This window comes from Callionymus lyra, chromosome 9 (genome assembly GCF_982586985.1).
Source record: "Callionymus lyra chromosome 9, fCalLyr1.hap1.1, whole genome shotgun sequence".
Taxonomy (NCBI): Eukaryota; Metazoa; Chordata; class Actinopteri; order Syngnathiformes; family Callionymidae; genus Callionymus; species Callionymus lyra.
In genome coordinates, this window is record NC_141826.1 from 4,042,682 (window position 1) to 4,067,618 (window position 24,937).

The 24,937-nt window shown below is 36.0% G+C and overlaps 1 protein-coding gene across 1 annotated transcript in view; it reads right to left on the reverse strand.

Moving 5' to 3' along the window:
* LOC148071507 (leucine-rich repeat and immunoglobulin-like domain-containing nogo receptor-interacting protein 2) overlaps window positions 1-24,937 on the reverse strand; it is a 177,512-nt gene that overhangs the window by 75,695 nt on the left and 76,880 nt on the right. The window contains exon 4 of the mRNA XM_087798710.1: window positions 2,359-2,445. The gene's annotated coding sequence lies outside the window, so the exon portion shown is untranslated. The remainder of the gene's footprint in view (window positions 1-2,358; window positions 2,446-24,937) is intronic.

Genomic DNA, 24,937 nt, shown 5'->3' on the forward strand with positions numbered 1-24,937 from the left:
TATTTATTTATATATTTTTAATCACATCTCTGTAGGCTCATTTAGCAAGTGTTCTACCATCATAAAAATGTTGCAATGACTCAACAGGGTTACGATTTTATTTGGAAAATCAGATATGAATAACAATATTGCACAGAGCAGTGGTTTCTTAATAACTATTGAACCTATTGAAGTGCAAATCTTTATAATGTGCCTAAAGAGGGGGATAAAAAAAAAGGTTAAAATGGATAAATGAACAAACATAAGTTTTTAACCACCAGCTTTACTTTTTTACAGCTTTTAGGAAAAAATAAACTTTATTACTCAGCCGCGATGATGCAACCTGCTGAAACAACCTTCTGACAGTTGATAATGTATCGCTTCTATCTTTCCTCATAATTGATTTGAGCTGTTGTGGTTTACAAGGTAATTAAATTTAACAAAGAACTTTAGCACGACTATCAGCAGCTGGGTGAACACAGTGTGAGGGAATTTAAAAAGAAACACATCAAACTTTGTTTTAATAAAGTCTCCTCTAAGGGGACATGACTTCTTGATTGAGATGCAAAATACAATCTCATGCTCGACTGGATCCCTCCCCCTTCATGAAGGTCTGTAGGATTAAGATTTAACCGTGATACTGACAGAATGACACTGCCTGTAAGGAGCTTTCTCTCCCTTAAACAAACAAACAATCAACAAACATTTAGGTTCCTTTACCTTTGAGGACTGATGACAAAGGTTTTCAGTGATTATAGCGGTGGATGCATCCTGCTCTACTGTATATGTTTTTTTTGAAACATGTTGCAACCAAGATATCAAAATCCATGTTACCCTCCTGAACGAATTATGTGGCTTTTTTTTTACTGACTGCAACACACCTATGCACACACACTCATATATGAGCCGAAATTTTCAAAAATAACCACTCCAGAGATGAACTAGTTAATAGTTGTTTTAGTCTATATTTTGGTGCAAACTATTGTTTTTCAAAATTATTGCTAGAGCATTTATACAGAATAATCACAAGTTTTTTTTTAATTTTCCGGTTTCAATTTATGCGTCATAATTCATCGCCATATTAAAATAAGAAAACATGTATTGTCAGTATAGTTAAAGCAATGTATGCCTTTATATTGTTGTGGAATACAGTGACTAGACAAATGTTAATAATAATAAAATTGGATGAATACAATACAATAAAACCAGCAACTCGAGGAGGAAGCAAATATAATTAAACATGATATAGATTATTCTTTACATTTATATATATATATATATATATATATATATATATATATATATATATATATATATATATATATACTTTTGCCCCTTTCATTTGACCTGATTAAATTGCACACTAAAACCTTCATAGAGAGGATAGTAGTCGACGTGCTCTTTTCTGTCAACTAGTTTTGGTGTCTATAGTACTTTAAGAGCATAAGTACACGCACGCAGACCAGCACACCTTCTATTCTTTATATTCAGATGAAGATAAAGGTTACATTTTTTTTTAATGTCAAGCCTTATTTTGTATTTTAATTTGCATGTTGATTGACAGCTGAACTCACTATAGAATTCCTTTAATCATTCAGTCACTTCATAAACAAAGTTTTGAGGTCATTTAACAGGAGTGACGCACGCAAATCACTCCTGAATGAGAAATCCCTCCCTACACCATAAGTACACTATTAAGAGTTCAAGGACAATGGCTACTTGAGTTGTTTGATCATTAATGCACTGGATTCCCTTGTTAGGGTGGAACCGGCCACTGCCAATGGCTGCAGAATATTGATGCACTATGAATGGGTCAATTTGGTGAATTCATAATGTTCTCTTGTCTGCCCTTGATATTAGACAGTCCTGCACATTCCAGATTGAAGAATGAATTCCCCGATGCTTATGAATATTCCTTAAATACACTGGAGGAAATTGACTCTATCAAGCATCACAGATTGTAAGAACGTAATCTTCAATGTAGATGTGAAAATGTAATTCCTTTATTTCTTTTCTTATCTATATTTATTCTAATGTATATTGAAAAATAATGTGATTTAATAAAGTAACAGTGATGAGAGAGGACGCCATGAGGTATATTAAAAGGCTTTGTGCTTTAACTCAGCTTCCTCTTCAGTGTGGGAATACAAATCAACTCACTCCATCAATATTCAATATATTCCATTTCACTTAAGCACTTTAAACAATGTTATAAGCAACTTCTAATGATAGTGGTAAAACGGCAGTTATAGTCAAGAGGGAACGTTTCTCATTTTTCCCAGTCAAAAACTAAAGGTACCACAGTATTGCAAGATGGAATAGAATCATCCAATCCTACTGAAATAAGAAGCTAATTGTGCGTAAATGTCGTTTTCTTACCACTTTGGGAAGCAATCATCCTTTTAGCCATGGCTGTTCTCTTCTTGCTTCTGCTGCTGTGGCTGTTTTCCTTTTTCACTCTTTGATCTAGAAAGAAGGAATAGATCACAAAGAAAATGTCAAACAAGAATATATCTTGAATATATCGCAAGATATATGTGTTAATGATGTCACAAAATATAAAAGGCATAATAGAACAAAGATAATTGGCTTGTTATCATATTTTTCATTTAAAAAAACCCTCAGTAATGATATGTGTGATCCTAATTTGTTTTACGAGATTAAGACATACATCTTTTCAATTGGCGCATTGACAGATATACATTTTTCTCCTTGATAAGTGCTGACATGAAGGGTTTAATAAACAAATCCCACTACATGCTATTTTATGAAACCTAACCTATTTTTTTTTCAAACAAACTTATGGGAATATAGCTTGTCGGAATGAGGCATAATCAAGTGATTTATGATGATGATAATTACATATTATATTGGCATAGGTAAGACATTGTTTCTTCTTATCATTATTTATTATATTTTGCAGCCAAAAATGTCCTTGAAATGTGGCCTTTTGATTTCCCCCTGAAATTAAGCACTCATCCCTTCAATAAACACAACCCTTCAACTCTTGCAGCAGAGGTAAGTTCAGGCAACTGCTAACTTAAGAATAAAGCCGCAGTGTGAAGAATATTGATATATTTTTTAAACCATAAATATAAAGCATTTCATTATACTTAAAATAAATTCACCCAATATCCTTTGGATCTTTTTTGAATAATAAGATTCCTTTTGGCTATTATACAATTTTATTAACGACCAATATTATTATAACTGCAAGACAGACTTTCATAGTTTTTTCGATTTTTGAATCAGTTTCCCCGTTTACATTGGGACTTTGTGGGCAGCCAGACTGATAACCTTAACCTGTGGTGCCAAATGATAGTGGGCAAACGGTTTGTTTCATTCAACATCAGATTACTAACACCGCAGTGCTGTCGTTCACTGGTTATCCTTTTCTTTTATCTAAACCCAGATCAGTCGCGTGAAAGTGTCTTCATTAGGTTTCATTCAACCAAGAACAACAACAGGCTTGCATGTGAAGATGCTTCTTGGTCGTTCTCTTTCTTTATGTAGGCCATGTTGTGTGACCAAGGCACCTGTCCTCTATCTGCTGCTCTCGCCACTATAATGAGTCCCCTTCTTCCAGACCGCATGAGGAAACAGAAGCTTGTGATTATGCAAAACATGTGCGTGAGCTGGTAATGATAAGCGAGAGAGGAAGGGTGGAAAGAAGAAAACAGCTATCTCCCCCCCAAAGTCGAATGGCAAAGAGAGGCAGAAAAGAAAGCGCTGTGCTCCAAACACACTTGTTCAAATCACTCCTGACACCCAACACTATTAGTACACTATTAAGAGTTCAAGGACAATGGCTACTTGGGTTGTTTGATCATTAATGCACTGGATTCCCTTGTTAGGGTGGAACCGGCCACTGCCAATGACTGCAGAATATTGATGCCCTATGAATGGGTCAATTTGATGAATTCATAATGTTCTCTTGTCTGCCCTTGATCTTAGACAGTCCTGCACGTTCCAGATAGAAAAATGAATTCCCCAATGCTGATGAATATTCCTAAATTACACCGGTGGAAATTGACTATATCAAGCAAGCATAGATTTTAAAGAACTTAATCTTCAATTTAAATGTGGAGTTGTACTTCCTTTATTTCTTGCTTAATCTACATGTGTCCTAATTATAAAAGGCACTATTTATGATTTTTTAGTTTTGTCCCATTACATATTGGGACATTCATTAATCAATACCAAAAGACCTCAGACACCAATTCCCTTCCATTCATAGTGAATGTGATGCCAATTTTAAAAAAAATCCATGAATCCTGGAACCAGGCATATATTACAAGGAGCATGGTTCTGAATTTAAGAATCAGAATTGAAAAAACTTCTTTTTTTTACCAACAAAACAATGTAAACTCTACACATGAATTTGTTTGGTAAGGAGGTGAAATATTTAGAGGTAAATTTCAGCTTTCCACTAATTTTCCAAATCATAGTTTCTAGAAGATCTGCTGAAGGAAAGGGATTATAGAAAACAGAGGCAAATAACTTGTTGTTACTTGTGCAATGCCATAATCTCTTAAACCTGACCATACCGAGGAATAGATGTAGACTAGTGTAGACTAGTGATGGACTTATGAAGCTTGACGAAACATTTTCCTAATGCTTATAGCTATATTGATGTCTCTAAAATATTTTGGTAGCTCGTAGAACACAGCTTGGCTGGACTGCAAGCTTTCGAGTATGTATCAGTATGATGAAGTCAACTTTAAAGTCATGGCTTTTAGATATAACCAGGATGCAGGACCATGTGATGATTAAAACCTTACTATATTTTTTTCATTTTTGAAGTCCTCACTTTGAAAATAAGAGTTAAACATATTGTTTCTAACACACACACACACGTGTATTGTGATGTCTTGTACCATTAAACAATTAGTGTGTCACTTATGTTCCTGTTGAAAGTGATCCTTCCAACAAAACCGGTACATTGTGCCCACTTGGAGATGATGGAATATTTATTTTGAGCACCTCACACAATTGATCTATGAGTGCACATGTGATTGTTCGCCAGGTCTCAGCTATTGACGTTCTCATTTTCCATAGTTTCAGTTGAAGTGCCTTGCTTCATTTTCTCCACACAGAATTTCAATTGACTCTAATGACAGAGCTTGATGTGGCTACATCTCAAATACACACAATCTCAGACACATGCAGACACCAATCTATATGTGGTGTGTTCATGCTTCAAGTTCATTAGCCTCTGTATAGTCCAAGCATCGAGTGGAACCATGTTGACTGCTAGTGACACTGGGGGCTTCATCGCTTCTGCTGAGAGGGAAAAGATACGTGGGGGTAGATGAAGTCCACATGTTTCCAATTCATTTTGTTTCAGCCGGCTCAGTGGCCCATAACTTGTCTCGATGGAATGGAGGAACGCCGAAAACACATGTAGCGTTTCTATTGTAATTATTCTGTGAAAACTGCTGGTTCCTGCAACCCTTTGATGACTTAAAGATATTGAATCGAAAGATGTGTTTTTCAATGAATTTGAAGGAAGTATAATGGCTGTCATGTTGACACTGGCAGATGTAACCTGGGTACCTGTAAAGGGAAAATACTGGATAATGATTAGTCAACTGTTGCTGCCTTACTGAATGAGAAGTCCAGCTCTTAGATATCACGTTTAGATCTGAAAATAGAACATGCTAGACAAATGAAGGGATTTAAAGAAAAAAAAGTAGTCTATCCCATCTACAGCATTCCTGCATTCATGTACTTTGGTACCTATTTACCTATTACAAGTAAGTATTTTTCACTTAACTTTTCTTCTTTCTAGCCTACATTTAAGTAAAATGTTACATATTAAAGTATACCGATCAGTCTGCCAAACTACAGTGAATGAGTCAAACCATTAACTGCTCCTACACAAGTGCTTTGAGTCATACTGAAACGCTGAAGTCCTGCACCCATTGGTTTGCTGCAAAACAACAGCACAGTGTCATTTTATAAGTACTTCAAACTGAGACATAAATAGACTGCCAGGTACAAGGCAGTCAAGCACCTCCACCCCCCCTGGGGAAGCGCTCTGCATTTGTTCTGCCCTCCAGCATCTCTACTTTTTCCTGCAATGTTCTTCCCCTGACTAACCGCCATTATGTGGCCTTCTATCTTTTTTTCAAAATTCCTTTGTTTGGCAAAGTGAGCAACGCTTTTTTTTTTTCACTTTTTCCTTCACGTTTCTGTTATAATCTTTGGGAAGGAAGTGAAATATTTAGAGGTAAATATCAGCCCTCTATGAAAAGGTCGATCATCGGTTGACACAATCCAGCCGCCTGGCAGCCGCTATGCTTTCGCTGCCTCCACATGAGCCATCCATACTGGTGACTATGAAATATGGACAGCAGCAAATTGAGATTCATCAGGCACGCCTTCCTGGCTCACTGAAATCTATATTCAATTTTAGAGCATCTGTCATGGCAGTGGCAGGTCGAGGCATGCTAGGACTGAGAATCGCTTAAGTGATCTGAAATGTACGTTTACAAAAAAAAATCTTTCCAGAGATCGCCTCCATGTGAATCCATTTCAGTCAAACAGGAAAGAGAAAACGCGGAATGATTCTGGCAGTACAAAGTCAAAGGTATTGATTTAAGAGCTTAAGTTTTTTTTTTTATAATCAAGAAAACCATGTAGAATATCTATTACCGTATATATATATATATATATATATATATATATATATATATATATATATATACATATTCTCCTCTTATATGTGTCCCAACATTTTTCCGTCATTGATTGTATCTAATTGTTTTCAATTGAGTGACCTTTTGAGGTTCAGCCAATCACATTTTTGCGCGCAGCCATTTCCAGATATCCTACCAGGAATTAGTTCCAACACTTATTGTTAAACACAAAACACTACTACGTGGCTTAGGGGCAGACAACTTGAACTTAGTTGACGGTCTTTTTCATATCTGCTCATGTGAACAGATTAAGTGGCTTTCCAAGAGAGATAACCCTCTTATTTAGTCCCAAAACTAAATCTGCCTGAAGCTCTCAACAATTTTTATATCCTTTTACTCTAAAACAAGTAAAAAAAATATAAATGAATTTGAAATCTGCAATAATTACACGTTAATTAATATCTATCATTGCTGGTAAATATTTACTGAAACAGCATATAGATTTTATCTCACATGATAAACACACAGAAACAGATATCAAATAAGTAAATAGTTGAATGGTAAAGACAGCCTGAAGAAACCAGTATGAATACAAAAACAAAAAGTCATAACAGCATCCTAGTCATATAGGATGACATTATTTTTGGGTAATTGTTGTGTATTTCAGCATATTCTCTTAGAAAAAACCCATTAAATCTATCTTTAAAGCTCATCATCAGTCAGTCAGCAATCACAGAGAAGCAATAGAGGAGCTCTTTATTAGTCCACAAAGAACAATGAGCTGTGACAGCCATTGACAGAGAGGACCCAGCTTTTAAACACCTGAATCCATAGAAAGTGACAATCAATAGAAATGCTTCATTTGGTTTGCGTCCCTCATCCCTCCACGGCCAGCTATTTCCCACTTCCTGACAACAATAAAAACAACTACAACAACGACAACATATTATTATTATTATTATTATTATTATTATTATTATTATTATTATTATTATTATTATTATTATTATTATTTCGCTCAAGCGTCAAAAAGTAAAAAAAAAACATGACTTGTCCATTATAGTAGACCCATTGTCAAGGTGACAAAGACGGAAATGCTAATGTACAATCTGTGTCACATTTTTCTCCTCCAAATACTTATTCCTGCAGGTGGTCGAGACATTTAATTGCAGTGTCAGTCAAAAGATGAACATGCAGGATGACAGATGGTGCACAGATGTTTGTCTTTCTACCAATGGCTTATTCACTAAACGATAACTGCAAAGGAAAGCTGTTATCAGAACCACCAATGTCATGCCTCATACAATCTCTACAAACACCTTGGAGTCGCTGCCATTCATCTGTCTAAAAATGAAAGAAATGACAAGAAAGGTAAACATTACGAGTGGGATGACTGGGGAGGCAATTGGTCACACGTATGTATTTTATTTTTTATGAGGATTTTAAGAGGGAATAAAGGATAATGGACAAACCAAGAGGTCACTAAAGTGCTTATTTTTTTAATACGACAGTTACCCCACTGGGTATCATAATTTGCCACGAGATACATACATTGTGATTCTTATTTGATGCTTAGATTTATTTTATATACTTATATCAAAAAACATATTTGAATATATGCCATGCATAACTGCCACATAGATGAGACCATAAGACATACTCATAATCATTAAAATGAATCGACAAAGAAAATGAACTTTACTTTGAAGTTAATCGTTTTTAAGTAGCAGGAATAATAAGAAATGAAAGAAGTAATCTTATCTACAGTATGTTTATTGTCAATCCCAAAAACAACTTGTTTGATCAACTGAAAATTGCAGATTTAAGATTTAAAATTATTTGATTACAGTGACAATAGTTTACAGCAAAGTGTATGAAAAATATAAAGTGTATTGGAGACCTCAATGATGCCAAAACATTTGCTAAAACGGTTCAGGGGAATGGTCATTTGGGTAATATGAAAAATTTGGTAGGTCTCTGGTGTGTCGCTTAGTGTGGTGTAAAAAACTTTTCACATTTGTACCCCCTGACTTACATCAGTGTAAAAACCAATTTATATGTTCATATACATTGGTAATTAATAATATTTAAAAGAAAAATATGAATCACATCAATATATTTGCATCTGGTTGATAATGGCAATACCATTATAGAGGAGAGTATTCTGGATTGTCGCCCAGTACCCTTGTATGACCATAGATGAAAGCATAATATTATCCCGCCATATCTTTACTCTACTCTCTTGCTCAAATGACTGCTCTGGGATCAGCGAGGTCCCTCGGCGGAAGAGAACTAAAAAGGTCAAGACAGGGGGAATGGGGGATAATGGTTTGAGCCAAAGAAGCTACATTTCTCCATTCACTTTCCTGCATACCGATTGAGTTACAAGGGTACATTACTGTCTCCCACAGCAACCATGGTCGCTCAGCTTTATGTCCCAGCATCTGGTTGGAAATGGCTCTTTTGTGTAACAAAGATATGTTCGCTCTCTAAGACACAACAAGCAAAGTCAAACATAAAAGTGATTTACCAGGAGTGTGCACTGCTTTGACAGCTACGTAACTGGCTTTCATGGCGAGGTGTGTCAGACAAAAACAAAGGGGAAAGTACAAGAAAGAATATCACTGTGCTGTGATGTGATATTTCTTTCTTTTGTTAACACTGTAAAAAACAAATATCAGATGTTTTTTTAAGGTACTTACCAAATAGGTCAAATTCAGTTTACTTGGTAAAATACCTATAGAATACCATATATTTTCATGATAATATCAAAGTCTGAGTTATTTAGGGTTTCGCTCGGTAGTTCTAGCCAGTGTCTGGATGCATAAGAACCATTAGATTTATATTTAGATTTAATAATGGATGCTAAAATAAAAATAAAAGGCACGTCAGTGTTAATAAAGGTATCAATCGGAAAGATATTATGAAATAAATAGATAATTAACCACAGCTCTGTATTTTCTGAAACATGTACTGCCTACCCTTACATAGAGGCATTATTGTGAATTAAAGCATAGTATACAGAATAACCAGGTAAAAAAAAAAAAAAAAAGGTAGCAATAAGTTAGTGGCTGTACATATTATCTGATCTAGCAACCACAATATATAACATGCCAACATTACTACTTTCAAATAAATAAAATGAACACTCTCCTATTTTCTCTCACTGTATCACTGTTGTTTTTAAAATGTCACGTTAGTCACCAGAGAGCGGAGATGAAGAATAAAACAAACTTGCCTGAGATTACATCCATCTGATTTGTAGGAGAAATTACAATAGGGTTTTGTTTTGTAGATAATTGGTACAATTGTTAAGGGTGAAAACATAACTGATGCAGTAGTAAGTACAATACAGTAAGTAGAAGTAAAATACAATACAGAATAGTCATAAAACTTCCATTTGACGTTGCAAGTTTACACAATCCCCACTCAAAGTTCACAACTTTAAACAACATTAGGCATTTCTTGTGTGGCCAGCCCAGAAATTACAGTCCCATTCATTTTAGGACTTGAACAACATAATCAAATTTGTAAAAAACATTATTACTTTTCTGTGAGATTGGACTGTTATCATCCCACATCAGAATGACTTTTATTTGAAACAAAATACTTTCACAGAGATTTGGAATAATATAAATGAAAAAAAAACAACAGATTCCAAACTGCTATATAGTTAAGGTTGCCTCATTTTTTTTCATTCAAGACACAGTTAATTAAAGTATTCTGAATAATTTTTCTTATTTTAGTCAGATTTATATAAGTCAATGAAAACTGTTGACATTCTATTTTATTTCTAGTCAGGAAATTTTTACTTTTTAGATTTTTAATTGTTTTTTTTTTTACTTGCACCAGTGTCCCGATGCTATTGAACGAACCACACTTGCCTACATCAAAGTGATGCGGTAGAAGCACATCTGTGTCGTTCTTGTATATTGTATATGTAGTTTATATTCCGTAAAACAAATAATCCTATATTTTATTCTTCATCAATTCTACATTGTATTCAGTAATCAATTACAGTTATTAACACATGACTAAGTAGGCCTTGCTTTATTATTAATGACTAATTAATTTATAATATAAGGAGAAGAGACCACTATTACATCCAACGACGAGGCTAGACGGCAAGAGTCAAACACCATAGAGACCAATACAAGACCAATGGTAAGTAGTCTCGAGACTATAAAACTACAAAAACCTATGCTGAAGTCTATCTATTTTTTATTTTGTTTATTTTTGTATTCAAACAACAACAAAATAAACGTTGACCACAACAATGTGCTTTTCCAAAGTAAAGTTAACTAATGGTCATGAACAATTCAGGCCACAACCTGCTTAAAATAGACCAGCCATATATATGGTAAAACTCAAGCGAAATTTGATTTTTTTTTTTACTTATCAATCATTGGGAAAAACATGAAATTCAAGTTGTCTACAAATGTCTGCTGAATGAGATGAATCACATAAAACTACTGCTTCTGATAACAAACTTAAAGATGTGGGTAAATTATAGGTTTATTGCTGTGAAACTCCGCAAATAACTTTCCATTGAAGGTGTGCGATACACTTTTGGTGACCTAGCATGTCCTGATATCCCAAACAACAAGCGACTTTCAACAAAACACCAAAGGTCACACACACACCCACGAAGCAATGTCTGACAAATAAACCAAAGATAAATATCACAAGCGATTTCAGCCACCTTTTTGTACTCCTCCAATAATACACATAACTATCTGGAAATCTTATCTTCCTCTGTAGTTCCTGCTTTCTACTCTGCGCCAACCGCCGCTGCACACCGTCGTCACCTCCACTTATGGAGCTTTAGAGTCATGGGCTGTGATTGGAAGCCCCCCTCATGTCTCTATCTCTTTCAACCCAACCGCTCAAGATGAATCGGGGACCACCCGCTGCCTTTTCCTGCTGAACGTTTCTCCTCATTAAAATAGCTTTTCCTCACAACAGTTGCCAAGTGGTTATGACGGAATAATAGATCAGAATATACAATATATATATATCATAATAGACTTTATACCTATATACCTATACATATACCCATACAAAATAAGGGTAGCAGTCTGTACGACCTTGAAAAGAAGTAGACACACAGGCGCACTTTATTTTATTTAACTTTTTTTTTTTACAATTTACTTTACTCATATCGCTGTAATAAACTCCACTATAAAGTTAAAAAGTATCAAAGTGTCTTTTAATGCGCGCTCACGCACACACAACCCTGGCTAACTTATAACCGATAAATCATACATAGATCAGATGACCTACCTGTCTCTGTTGATAGCTTGACCTTGATGCTAACGGCTACTCTTGCTCTGATGCAGACAAAACAGTGTACTAAATGTGTTACCTTGTAGCCTTCTCAGCATGCATCCCCACTCCTTGAACCGTTCCTTGAACCGTTCCTTACTTAAAAAAAACCCCGAGAGTCACGCCATAAAGGATGTAATTAGTACCAAACTCAGCCAGTCCAACGTTCAGAGGAAGTATAATTAGTCTGCTTTTTCCATCCAGAACATTAAGAAGGGAATCAATTTGTCCATCAGTAACAGAGAGGGGCGGGGGTGTCATTCTGTGTGGCATAAAGGTGGAGGCGGATTGTTGCACTCCTGATATCGGATGTCCCCTGTACTTTTCTGAGGAGCTAGTGATGCCAGCATGTGGGGCCTGTGTGCAAATTAAATGGAGAGACAGAAAAATACATTATTGATTAGTGCGATGGCAAGTGTCTCGCTCACAGCGTGGGATCAGGTTTAAGGTGCAGGGTAATTAATCTACAGGACTGAATAAAGGCAGAGGAACTGATCTGCATCCCACCTTCCCCATCTTTCACCTCCTCTTTGTTCAAATGTCTATCTCGTTCAGCACTGAGGAAAAATAGGCCGCGCAGGCGAAAACCATTGCAAAAAGGCTGCGGGGTTACAAAAACACACAGCAGCATGGAGACACACACACTTATACTAGCGAAGAGATGAGAGTCGGGGAGATGCACAGCACACCTGAGCCACCGTCCTCGCCAGAACAAGCAGATCCGCAGAGAACAGGTGTCTGATGGGTTTTCTCCAATTCTCCAAATACATGAGGCAGCATGCTTATACTTGTATTCATGCAGATGATGTATCAGACAATTATAAAAATTGCTTTGTATATGTCTCAGATAACTCAAAGATAAACAACTACAGAATGAAAGAATTGCTAACCATACATACATTCATAACGTATTTGCTGGATTCATCTTTTCAAAAGGAGTGCTTTTTGAAATGATAAGCAATAGCTATGTTTTAAAAGTTTATGGATCTAGTTAAAAATGTTTGTATTTATATTTAGTCATCCTAGCTAGAGAAGCAATCACATTTAATAAACAGAATGAAATCATAAAAATGTGATTCAATCAGCACAATAAACTCAGACGATATCAATTGAAAAACATTTCTAAAATTGAATTAAGGAATATTTTGGACGACATCTACGTCTGGTTCTCATCCCAGCAAGAACCTTTACCTTAAGCTGTTAAACCGTCATCACAACCCGTGATTCCAGTATGAATTGTTCCTTTCATCTATATGCGTCTTCTACAAATAATCTATAAGAGCACTTATGTATGCACCAATCACAGCGATAATTATCACATGAACCATTATTGAAAGCACATATATGTGATCTTAAACGTCACCTGTGTGAGTTTGAACACTTAAGGGTCCAAATCAAATTTTGATTATTTTTTTCTTGCAAAATGGCCACAGAATCCTTATATCAGTGTATTGTATTGTCATCAGATGGGTCCAGCCAGGTCACAGAGATTAAAAACATATCAAGTGATGACTTGCGGAATCATACATTATTATTTGAGAAATAGCAGACATGAATTGAAGGTTCCACATTTACCCCCAAACATCTGCCGTGATAATGGCCTCACTTATGGAAATTGGAAAACCTAATTATTCCTTTTTTATCGCAAAAAAACAATTGCCTGGGGAAAGCAGGCTGGAAAACCTGCTCACTGTGATTTACAATTTCAATTATTCTCAGCCAAAAAGTGCTGAAATAAACACGAAACAACATAAGTGCAGGAATAAATAGCCTCTCTGACTGTCATGTGTGATTGGTTACACTTATTAGAAAGTTCTCTTATACATAAAACTGCTCTGTATCGCAACACAAGGGGAATGCTTTAATAGCCAAAATAAAAGATGCTTTCTGTTATTTGGCTTTTAGAGAATAGGGTGCATTAAATCAGGTCGAAGTTTTACACACTTAACCGGATAAAAGTAAAACACATTTTACAAGAGTATTCCAACGATATAGCTTGTTAATGAATTCCAGCTTAATGGAATACAGTTAAACGATCATTTATTTTATTTCGCTCTTTTATTACGGTTTTCTTTTCACTTTAATTGTATTTTTTTTCTCTCAATATAATCACATCATTTACGTATAAAGATATACATTTATGAGCATTCAAAGCAGTCATTTACTTAAAATAACTACAAATAAACTAGTAAATTAAATGTTACAGTGCTTCATAGTACTTTTATTTTTGGCAGAGGATCAGGCTTTTAAGATGTGATTATTAACTGGTGATAACTTAAAAGAGGGATGCAGATGGATAGACAAAATTAAAAATTTTTTTTTTTTTTTACAGGTTTTCAAGAAACTAAGTTTGTAAATATTGTTACTTTGTTTAATATATGCTGTATGTTATATATCTAAAACAATAATGTCTCATGCCGTACATTTGTTCAGCTATTATTTAAAAAAAATGCTCTTCTTAACTTTGTCTTGTTGCCCCGCCTGGAGAGTCGTTGAGGGTCATGTGACCACCAAACTACTTTACAGCCATGGGCCAGGGTCAGTATTTTCATATGAAGGTCGGAGAAACTTTTTGAATATACCAGGAAGAGAACCAGAAACTAACACGATAGCCATTTTCTTGTTGTTAAACAATAAAACATGTTTTTTTTCTGGTCTGTGTGAACTAAGAACATAAGGACATTGTTTTTATTATTTACAGGGTAATGGACACAACAGCATTTTTCCTATTCTTGCTTGCTTATCTTACGATATTTTAGACCAATTTTTTGTGATCCCCACTCTCCATTGTGACCATATACAGCATACAATTTTGCTTTAACCATTTGATACTAAAGAATAAAATAATAATTCACCCAAATTGTTGAAAAAAAAAAACATTAACCCGGTAACACCAAACATAAAACCATTATTAGCATGATTATAGTGTAATATTCTTAAGTCATGCTTCATTCATCACTTGGCTTTATGCTGTCCACTGCCAGCATGTATACAGTAGAAACTGTAAACTCACTCGTCTTTCCTGCAAACCCAGTCACAGTGAAGCAAATGAATCATATTTTGTTTGTCATTATCACATTTCTTACTCTACTTCATATCTTCTGCTCTGTTCCACATGCTAGGTGTAAAAAAACAAACAACTATTGAAGTTGATTCGACATATAGATACGATTTAAAGAGGTATTTATTTATTTCCTTAAAAACTTTGTTCCTTCCACATATTATCAAATACATTATATTACTCATTATTGATCAGCATCTCTGTGCCATATTTTTTTTTAAATATAATCACAGAGAGAACTGAGGTTTTCAAACCAATACACTGAATTAACATGATCCTCCAGACCCTTGTACTTTATTGTTATGAAGACATCAGTCAAATCCACGGCAGATTGAACCAGAAACCTTAATGTAGAACTATAAGATACTCTTTATTTATAATGCCTTGTCTGAAATAATGCCTCTACAGGGTGTATAAAAAGGTAATGAAAATGAAAAAAAAACATATATCTAGTTCAAGGGTGGTTGAATTCGAGATGAGATTGTGAGTTATTCCAAATGAATGAAGTAAAGAAAGCAGAAGAAGTTACATTAATATCAGTGATGGAATTTGGTGAATGAATAAAGTTGTTCTGATGGAGTATAAGTTGAGTAATGGTGTTGAGATGGCTCCAGGCCACAGCAGATGGTACCTGCTGTCCTTGGTAACACCTGTAAAATCAACCTACAAAAGTGTAGTGGCGGCAGACAATCAGATTTGACCTACATTCTACCAAGACCAGCCTTAACCCTTCCCTCAAAATGATTTGTTTGCTCATTCAGGGCACAAAGGTCAGCGTTCACTACCTACATACATCAGAGGGCGCCGGACAACAGCAATGACCCTCAACGTTCTTTTTTCTCCATATTACTTGGAGTCACAGATAGAGCACACATTGTCCGTCATTAAAAGCTTTATCGGATGAATGTTTTACAAATTGACACATTTAAATTACAATTCATAATTTACAATTTAATTTAGATTTAGACTGGACTCAAGTCTAACATGTAATGGCATTAATACTAGCAAAAGTGTGCTTACAATCCAGAAATAAATAACATAACAGTCAAGGAGATAGCAGTGTTTCTTTATACCCATTAGGCATTTATTGAATTCACACAATCTTTGGTTAAAAAGTCTGAGAAAATATTTAAGGTCATAATTATTGTAGCTACTATACCTTTGCAGAATGCAATACAAAGAACTGGCAATATAAGTCCTCTATCTGGAATTATATCAAAAAAGAAATAAAACCTGTCACCCATAGAGTGTGATTGCAGCCTGCACGACTTAGATGTAGCCACAGGAAATGATAGCCGAGCAAGCCTTTGACAATGTGATCAAAACTTACAAGGAATACAAGTGCGCACCTGAGCCAAGTCTCTTGACTCCTCTGTCATCATTGATTCTCTGACATTTTAACGGCGGCACAACAATATTATGCAGTTACGGTTTCCAACTGACCAGAGAGAAGACATATCATATATAGATAGAAATAAATAATGTGTCACAGAGTTGCATTGACGTTTTCCCCCACTCTCAGGGATATGTTTTAAAAGTATATTAAACACTTCTCTAACTCCTTTTAGTTGCTATTATAGTGATCAACCAGATCTGATCCAACATTGCCCCCAGTCTCATTTCAATGTGAATCCCACTATTCTGTAACTGATTAATGGTAGCTATTGGATCAAAGTATGACAAATGATTCATAAAAACTCACATCCTCTTGTCTAAGAAGTAAGGTTTGGCCATCTGAATAAAAAAATGAAACCATGAGGAAAATAAAACAAGACATATTTGCAATAAATGTGTCAAGCAATGTCCCATTATCATTTTTCTCTAAAACATTTCAAAGAGTATGTTTTGTCTATCCAATATAGAGATGACTTAGTTTTCAAGAATTTAATAGAATTAGGGATTTGTTAAATACTATACAGAAATACAGAAAGTCTGTTATTATTACGGTTATTGATACTTTCCATTATTCAAATAGTAAAAGATTCTTAAAATAAAATTAAAAAAAACTCAGTATGTCTTCTCTTTTGGTTACCCTTACTAGCTACTAGGGATGAAGGCACAGTTGAATGACTTCTCGTCTCTCATCCATTGTATGAAGAGATGCAGCTTTAAGTCAACCACACACTTCCTAGTTAGACCTTTCTGACCAGACAACAAACTTCTAAGCAGCTTTCATTAGTGGCATTGAGGCATTCAGAAGGTATTGAGGGAACCGAGTTCCGGATGCCACCCACCCTTTTTTTGCATTAGCAAGCTGCAGAAGTGAACAACCTTCACCTGAATGGCAATGAAACAGACACACACAATTCAGGTATTTATCTCCAGAAGTCTGCTGAAAGTGTCCACATTTGTATTTAAGGTATTTCTGCTAAGTTTTTTTTATTTCAATATTATCTTGTCCTTCATATCAGTTTCAGTAAATGTAAATAAACAAACATTTGAATATGTACACGTTTGTCAACCAAGTTTTAAGGTGTAATCAACCATTATGATTTCATAACAGACCATATATTAACGAACAGAAATTAAACTTTTTGGTGTACTTGATTCGCCTGGGTAAGATTATTCAGAGATTTCCTGATGTTTCTTACCACATCTTTGCTGATGACATCCAGCTCTACTGCTCTTTTGATCGAACTGAGCCCCAAAGGCTGAACAGCTTAGTCGATTGTTTGCTAGAAATCAAACAATGGCTGAGTGAAAACACTAAATTTTGCTAAATGTGGACAGAACTGAAACTCTGGTTATTGCTCCTGATGATAAGGTTCCAGGGTTGAGTCAGTACTTGGGTGACTTAGGTCAGTCTGTCAAACTGAGCCTGAGAAACCTTGGTGTTGTATTTGATAAAGACATGTCTCTTGTTCAACACTGCAGAAAACTGACCAGAAACTCTTTCCTTTAACTGAGAGAAATCTCTAAACTTCGGAAAATGTTGTCACAACATAATCTGGAGTTTATAATCCATGCGTTTGTGTCTTCTCACCTGGAATATTCTAACAGTTTGTTTTCATGTCTAAACAAGAAGGAGCTGTCTCGCCTGCAGTTGATACAAAACTCTTATAATATTACTCACTTACTTAAATTATAATTTAAGGATTTAAACAAAATAGGGAAAATAACCATTTCTATTATTTCTACTAATAAGGTCTGATGAAGCTTCATGAAGCAGTGTCATTATTTTCAGAGCCCACTAGATTGTGGTCTCTGCACAGTTTTATATAGTTTTCATTATTCTGATAATTGTATTGTCCTAAAAATCATGATGGACACTAATGGATTAAATGTAGGTTTGTTGTCTTGTATATAGAAATTTATATCATTCTTTTCTCAAGGACCGGCGCAAGGACTGAGTTTATAAAAAAAATTAAACAGTCACATTGTGGACAGGATGGATTTCTAACCTTCACAAGGAATGCATGTAAACTATCTTCGTTCAGTTGTCTATTTATGAATGCAGCTCACTATGAATTGATCCATGAATCTGTATTTTGTTGCCATTTAATCCACCAAACATTTTCAACCTGATGTATTGATCTTAAAAGTAGACGCTTATTAACAACTACATACAATAACATTTGTATATTCTTTCAAGCAAGACTCTTTCAGTCTTTTAATGCCAAAGAGTTGTTTGGGATGTGCTGGCTGCTTGTTTTTCTGTGAAGTAAGGTCACAAGCCCTGATTGTTCAAGACCACATGCTGTGCACCACATGAGACCTCTTTCACAGACCGCCAGAGGAAAACGAAACTACAAATCTATCTTTTCTCATAGACTTAAAAATCCCATTATTTTGGTCTTGTCGCGGACTGGCAGGTAGGAAAGGACCCAGAGGTAGATGGACAGTTGCAGGAGATGTTTGGTTCTTCATTCAGGACACAGGAATTATTTGACAAAGTTAGACAAGTTGGTGCTCAAACCTGTGTCATCAGGGTAAAGGCTACTTTCACAGCACCAGAAAAACAAATTTGAAAAGTCTGGGGGTACAAGGGATTGTGGTAAGCAGGATAATCAGCCTCACCAGAGGCAGGTTCAGTGTTTGGAAAAAAAAAGAAGAGAAGGTTGGTTGCAGAGGATCAGACAAACATTTAAATAGGTCAAAACCTGAAATGCAGTCCCTGTGTGAGGCACCTAGGTTGGAATGAGAACTAAAACAGTTTAGGGCCGTTGGATATTTATCCAAGATCTGGAAGTATACGAGAGCCTGGTGTGTGTGTGGGAGTGGGCTGCAGGAAATCCTATGATTGGATGAAGGGGTGACTTGATTTCTGAAGAGCTTGCAGGTGTGACAGTGCTGATAGAATTTTTAATAGGCTGAATATATAGCAGCATGCAAATTTGATCACTACCCAGTATGCATGTATATTTGATGCATAACAGTGGATGATCAATTAAAGTCAAATCTATGATACAATAATATGCAATATTTTCACAATACATAATGGGATGTTTTGTTATATAATTTAAATAAATCTTAGTTAAGTGCATGTTTGAAAGAGTTAAGTGAGAACTGTTGTGAAAATGTGTGTTATTATATTATTATATTCTATAATATTGTTTTGCTAATGTTTAATGTCCCCTGTCATCTATCCTCAATAAAGAATTACAATCCAATTTTACTGACTTCAAATAATAAATGAATCTTTGAATGATGTGTGATGTGTGACCTCGTTGCCTCATTAATGGATCAGTGGAAGATTCATCGGACATTACACTGAAGAAGATGTTGTATACAAAAAGCTGGGTGAATATGTAAGTTTTGACAGACTTTTGTACTTTAAGATTATTTGATTTCCGACATATAACTCCTTTTATCCTTGTCCTGCCAATTCATTATTTGTCGGATCTTTTGCATTTCCTTGAATTTTAAGACCCAGAGCAGTGAAATACTAATGTGATTGCTATTTAGAGGTAAAGGAGGCCTTGATGCACAATGTGAAGTCTTTTAGGTAATTCCATCAGACTTATTTGCTTTTGAAACTTTTGAAGTGGATCAAAAAAGATGAAAACTTCTGACAATATATCTATTCTTAGCTTAATGGAGATCTGTGAGAAGTTAGTAGTAGTAACTTGTAGTAACAATCCTGTGTTGTTCTCAGTGTTATATTGACCTTTAAAGTATATACTTTATTAAATATTGTTTTGATTGTTTAAGCGCTTTGTGACCCTGGTCTGGAAAAGCACTATATAAAAACAAATTACTTACTTACTTACTTACTTAGTATTTACAATAATTGCTGATACTTTTATGCACAGATAGTCACAACTTTGTTTAATACATGATCTAATGACAATGTCATGTTCTTGCATACAGTGCATATGAGCAGTTCCACCCTTCAAGATTCTATAAGGTGAATAAATGCTTCTTTTCAACTCTGAACAATTTATTTTTGAGCAATTTTAATGTTTTCAAAGCTTTATATAAATTATGTTGAGTTGGTTCCTGGTAGAGATGACTAGTCAAAAAAGGAAAATACGAGTTTGGGAGAAAGTACTTTATCCTTTGGGATATCACTTAGAGTTTGTAAGCAAGGGCTATGTGGGAAATCAGAGAAGTGTAATAAGAACCAATCTGCTTCCACTTACATACGTTTATAATTGCATGATGGAGGCTTTACACAAGTAGCAATTAGGGATTCTGTGATCAACATTCCTCAATGACACTTCTAGATTCCTATCTGAGAGAGGTTCATTTGGGAATTAATACTTTGCCTCCTGAGCAAAGCCAACCAACAGAAGAGGCAGTTAATTATGAAAAAAATGTTTTAGTTCATCACATCCAACAACTACATATTAGTTCCATGCAAAAGCCTAATCCTACAGAATCAGACATTTGTGAGTAGGATTGAATTTGGAATCAGACTTTGATATATTTGATAAAAAAAATATTTAAAAAAATCCAGCACAAAATAGCTCTCTTATCTGTGTACTTGTTTGGAGAACTGGTCTACAAGTTTTACTTTCTTGATTCCCTTTGCACTGCAAACCCTGTATCAACACAAGAGCTGTGATTTTAGTCAAAAGAATGTCGACTAAAGGTTGTATCTCAGGACATTGGTCATGGCCGATTTGCTCTGGACAAGAATGTACTGTAAATCAAAAACAATCGATGGTGTCAATCCACTAGTGCACTTGTAGATTGTGTGGGTATGATGTTTACTCACTATCTGTGCCGCACAAAGTCGTGAAATTGACGAGAAGGAAAATATTGATCAGAGCTTAAATAGATGGAATTCTGACTGGGTAGGGAATCAATATCTTTTTTTTTTTGCTTTGGGGGAACACAGTTTTCCATGGTCGTACATTACATTGGGAAGTCTACACATATCTTGCATTGCAGTAGTACAGTCCTTCTGTAGTTTTTTTTTTTACTGTACTAGAACAAATTTTACATTAATTCCAGTAGGTGGCATGGCACCTTGGAAAAATATCGAACAGTGAAGGAAATAAAGGCAGAGAGTGACAGAGATAGTGAGACAATGGTCGTGGAGGAGGTCTTGCTACTGTTTTTAGGGAGAGTTGTTCTTGCAAAGTGATTCAGACACAGGAATTCACTTCTTTTGAATCTCAGATGATCTTGGTTGGTTCTACAAGACCTTTCTATTGTGTGTCAATCTACCGCCCACCTGGTCCTGCGGCGGTGTTCCTGAAAGACTTTAGTGACTTCTTATCTTCCATTATTCAAATGGAATCTGTTCTTATTCTTGGAGACTTTAATCTTCATGTTGATGACGTCACATCTTGTTCTGCTAAAGAACTTTTAACTTTAACTGAAGCCTTTAATTTTGAGCAACATGTTTCTGAACCCACTCATCAAAAAGGCCACATTTTAGACTTAATTTTTACTCTTGGCCTGGCCATTTCTAATGTATCTGTACATGATGTCCATCTGAGTGATCATTCTCTTGTCTTCTTTAACCTGGACTTCATCCCTGAACATAAGCCTTTGAAAGTTAGGTCTCAGAGGCGTGTCATCTCAGCCGATACTGCAGACAGTTTTTCTGCTATGTTTGACGCTCTTTCCTTTGAGGACTGCACAGACGTGGACAGTTTGATTCACTGTTTCACTGGTCATTGTGTTGAAATACTGGATCAAGTGGCACCTGTTAAATCGAACTTGAAAATTCAGAAAAAACGGTGCCCTTGGACAAATGAAGATCTCCTGAGTCTGAAGAGACTTTGTCGAAAGACTGAGCGTCTCTGGAAGTCTACTAAACTTGAGGTGCACAGACTTCACCTCAGGGATCTGTTGACTTCTTACAATGAGATGGTAGAAACTGCTAGATCTGATTACATCAGAAAACTGGTAGCAGCAAATAGGAAAAACCCCAAAGTTTTGTTTGACCTGATTAATTCTCTTGTGTCTCCTGCTCCTCAAATCACGCCTGTCTTCTGTGAAGCTGACAGCAATGCATTGTTGAGATTTTTCATTGACAAAATTAAATTGATCAAAGAGAAAATCTCTCCCCCTTTGTTTGGAACCCCTACTGTCTCTGAGCCCATCTCCTCCTCTTGGTCCTCCTTCACTGCTGTATCTTTGGGTGATATTTCAGCACTAGTGAACAAGATGAAACCATCCTCTTGCTCAGATGACGTCCTTCCTTGTAGGCTTTTTATCAAAGTATTTGATGTAATTGGCCTCTGCCTTACCAATATGGTGAACCTCTCCCTTTCCACAGGGGTTTTTCCCAATGCATTTAAACATGCCATTGTGGAGCCTCTGCTCAAAAAACCAGGCTTAGACCCAACTGACCTCAGTAATTTCAGGCCTATTTCTAAGCTCCCTTTCCTGTCCAAGATCTTGGAGAAGGTGGTGTCTGAGCAGCTGTCTTTGTTCCTGGATCAGAGCGACATCCATGAGAAGTTTCAGTCTGGCTTCCGTAAACATCACTCTACGGAGACAGCTTTATTGAAAGTGTCCAGTGACATCATGATGTCGGCTGACTCGGGTAAATTCACTGTTCTGGTGCTCTTGGATCTGTCCTCAGCCTTTGACACAGTTGATCACCAGATCCTGCTGAGAAGACTAAGGGATGAAGTGGGACTGTCTGGGTCTGTGTTAGAATGGTTCTCATCTTACCTTTCTGGGCGCAGTTTTAGTGTATCTGCCAATCAAATGAGGTCTGAATCGGCAGATCTGTTGTGTGGAGTCCCTCAAGGTTCTGTTCTGGGTCCTTTATTGTTTTTGCTGTACTTGATTCCCCTTGGTAAAATCATTCAGAGATTTCCAGATGTTTCTTATCACATTTTTGCTGATGACATCCAGCTCTACTGCTCTTTTGACCCAACTGAGCCCCAAAGGCTGAACAGCTTAGTCAATTGTTTGCTAGAAATCAAACAATGGCTGAGTGAAAACACTTTACAGCTAAATGTGGACAAAACTGAAACTCTGGTGATTGCTCCTGATGATAAGGTTCCAGGGTTGAGTAATTACTTGGGTGACTTAGGTCAGTCTGTCAAACTGAGCCTGAGAAACCTGGGTGTTGTATTTGATAAAGACATGTCTCTTGTTCGACACTGCAGAAAACTGACCAGAAACTGTTTCCTTCAACTGAGAAAAATCTCTAAACTTAGGAAAATGTTGTCGGAACATGATCTGGAGCTTGTAATCCATGCGTTTGTTTCTTCTCGTCTGGACTATTGTAACAGTTTGTTTTCATGTCTTAACAAGAAGGAGCTGTCTCGTCTGCAGTTGATTCAGAACTCTGCAGCAAGAATTCTGACCCGCTCAAGTAGGAGAACTCACATTTCTCCGATCCTTAAAACTCTTCACTGGCTTCCAGTTTCTTTCAGGATCAACTTTAAAATTCTGGTTCTTACTTTCAGAGCTATTCATGGTCAGGCTCCTCCTTACATCACTGATCTGATCCAGCCTTACACCCCAGCTCGGTCTCTGAGGTCTGTGGATCAGAATCTACTTATGGTTCCTCGCACACGGCTCAGGACCAGAGGAGAGAAATCTTTTCAGGCTGTTGCTCCTAAGCTTTGGAACGATCTTCCTCTCTCTTTGCGCTTGATGGAGTCTACTGACTCCTTTAAGAAACATCTTAAGACGTTTCTATTTGTTCAGGCTTTTCCTTGAATTTCTCGAACTCCTGTGCTCAGTATTATCTTGATCTTTAAAGTATGTACTTTTTTGAGTATTGTTTTGATTGTCTAAGCGCTTTGTGACCCTGGTCTCGAAAAGCGCTATATAAATAAATATTACTTACTTACTTACTTACTTACTGTGTCCAAAACGTTGGCCAAATAAATGAAGGCTTCACTTAGAATTTGAAAAAGTAAATGAAAATGTACCACCAAAATGTATCCGGCTTTGTGAAAGTTCTGTCAGTAAACCTCTTTTATATCAAATACATGTCTTCATTCATTATGATTGAAGACTAAAGACTAAGAAAAAACACATGCAACCTTTAAGGCAAGAAGCTCACAATTTACGAATCACAATTGTTTGAATGTTTCTATTTTTGTATTCAGTTTCTTTAAAAAAATAAAAATAAAAAAAAAGCAATATGGAGCTTTTATGGGTGAGTTCAGAGTGTCCAAAAAACACATTTAGTCTTTTATTGAACTCTTGTTGAACAACTTATTTTATTTTATTAGATAAAGCAAGCCTGTAAACTCTATAAACAGATGGAGGTCGTTGCTGACCATATCTTCCCTCCTAAATAATTTTTACAGGAGGGCAACAGGGTTAAGTAGTATCTGTTGTATTTTTTGCAAAGTCTATGATTAATTCCACGAGGATAATTATCAAAACCTACGAGTTGAGCAGCAAAATGCACTTTCTTACACTCTTTTTTTCAACTTTTTTTTTTTTTAAATAGAACCAATATACAATTTGGTATTGTACATTACAAGACAAACCGCCACATGGGAAGCGATGACCAACAGGACCATCTCCTGGGCAGATATATGTAGGACACAACAAGGTT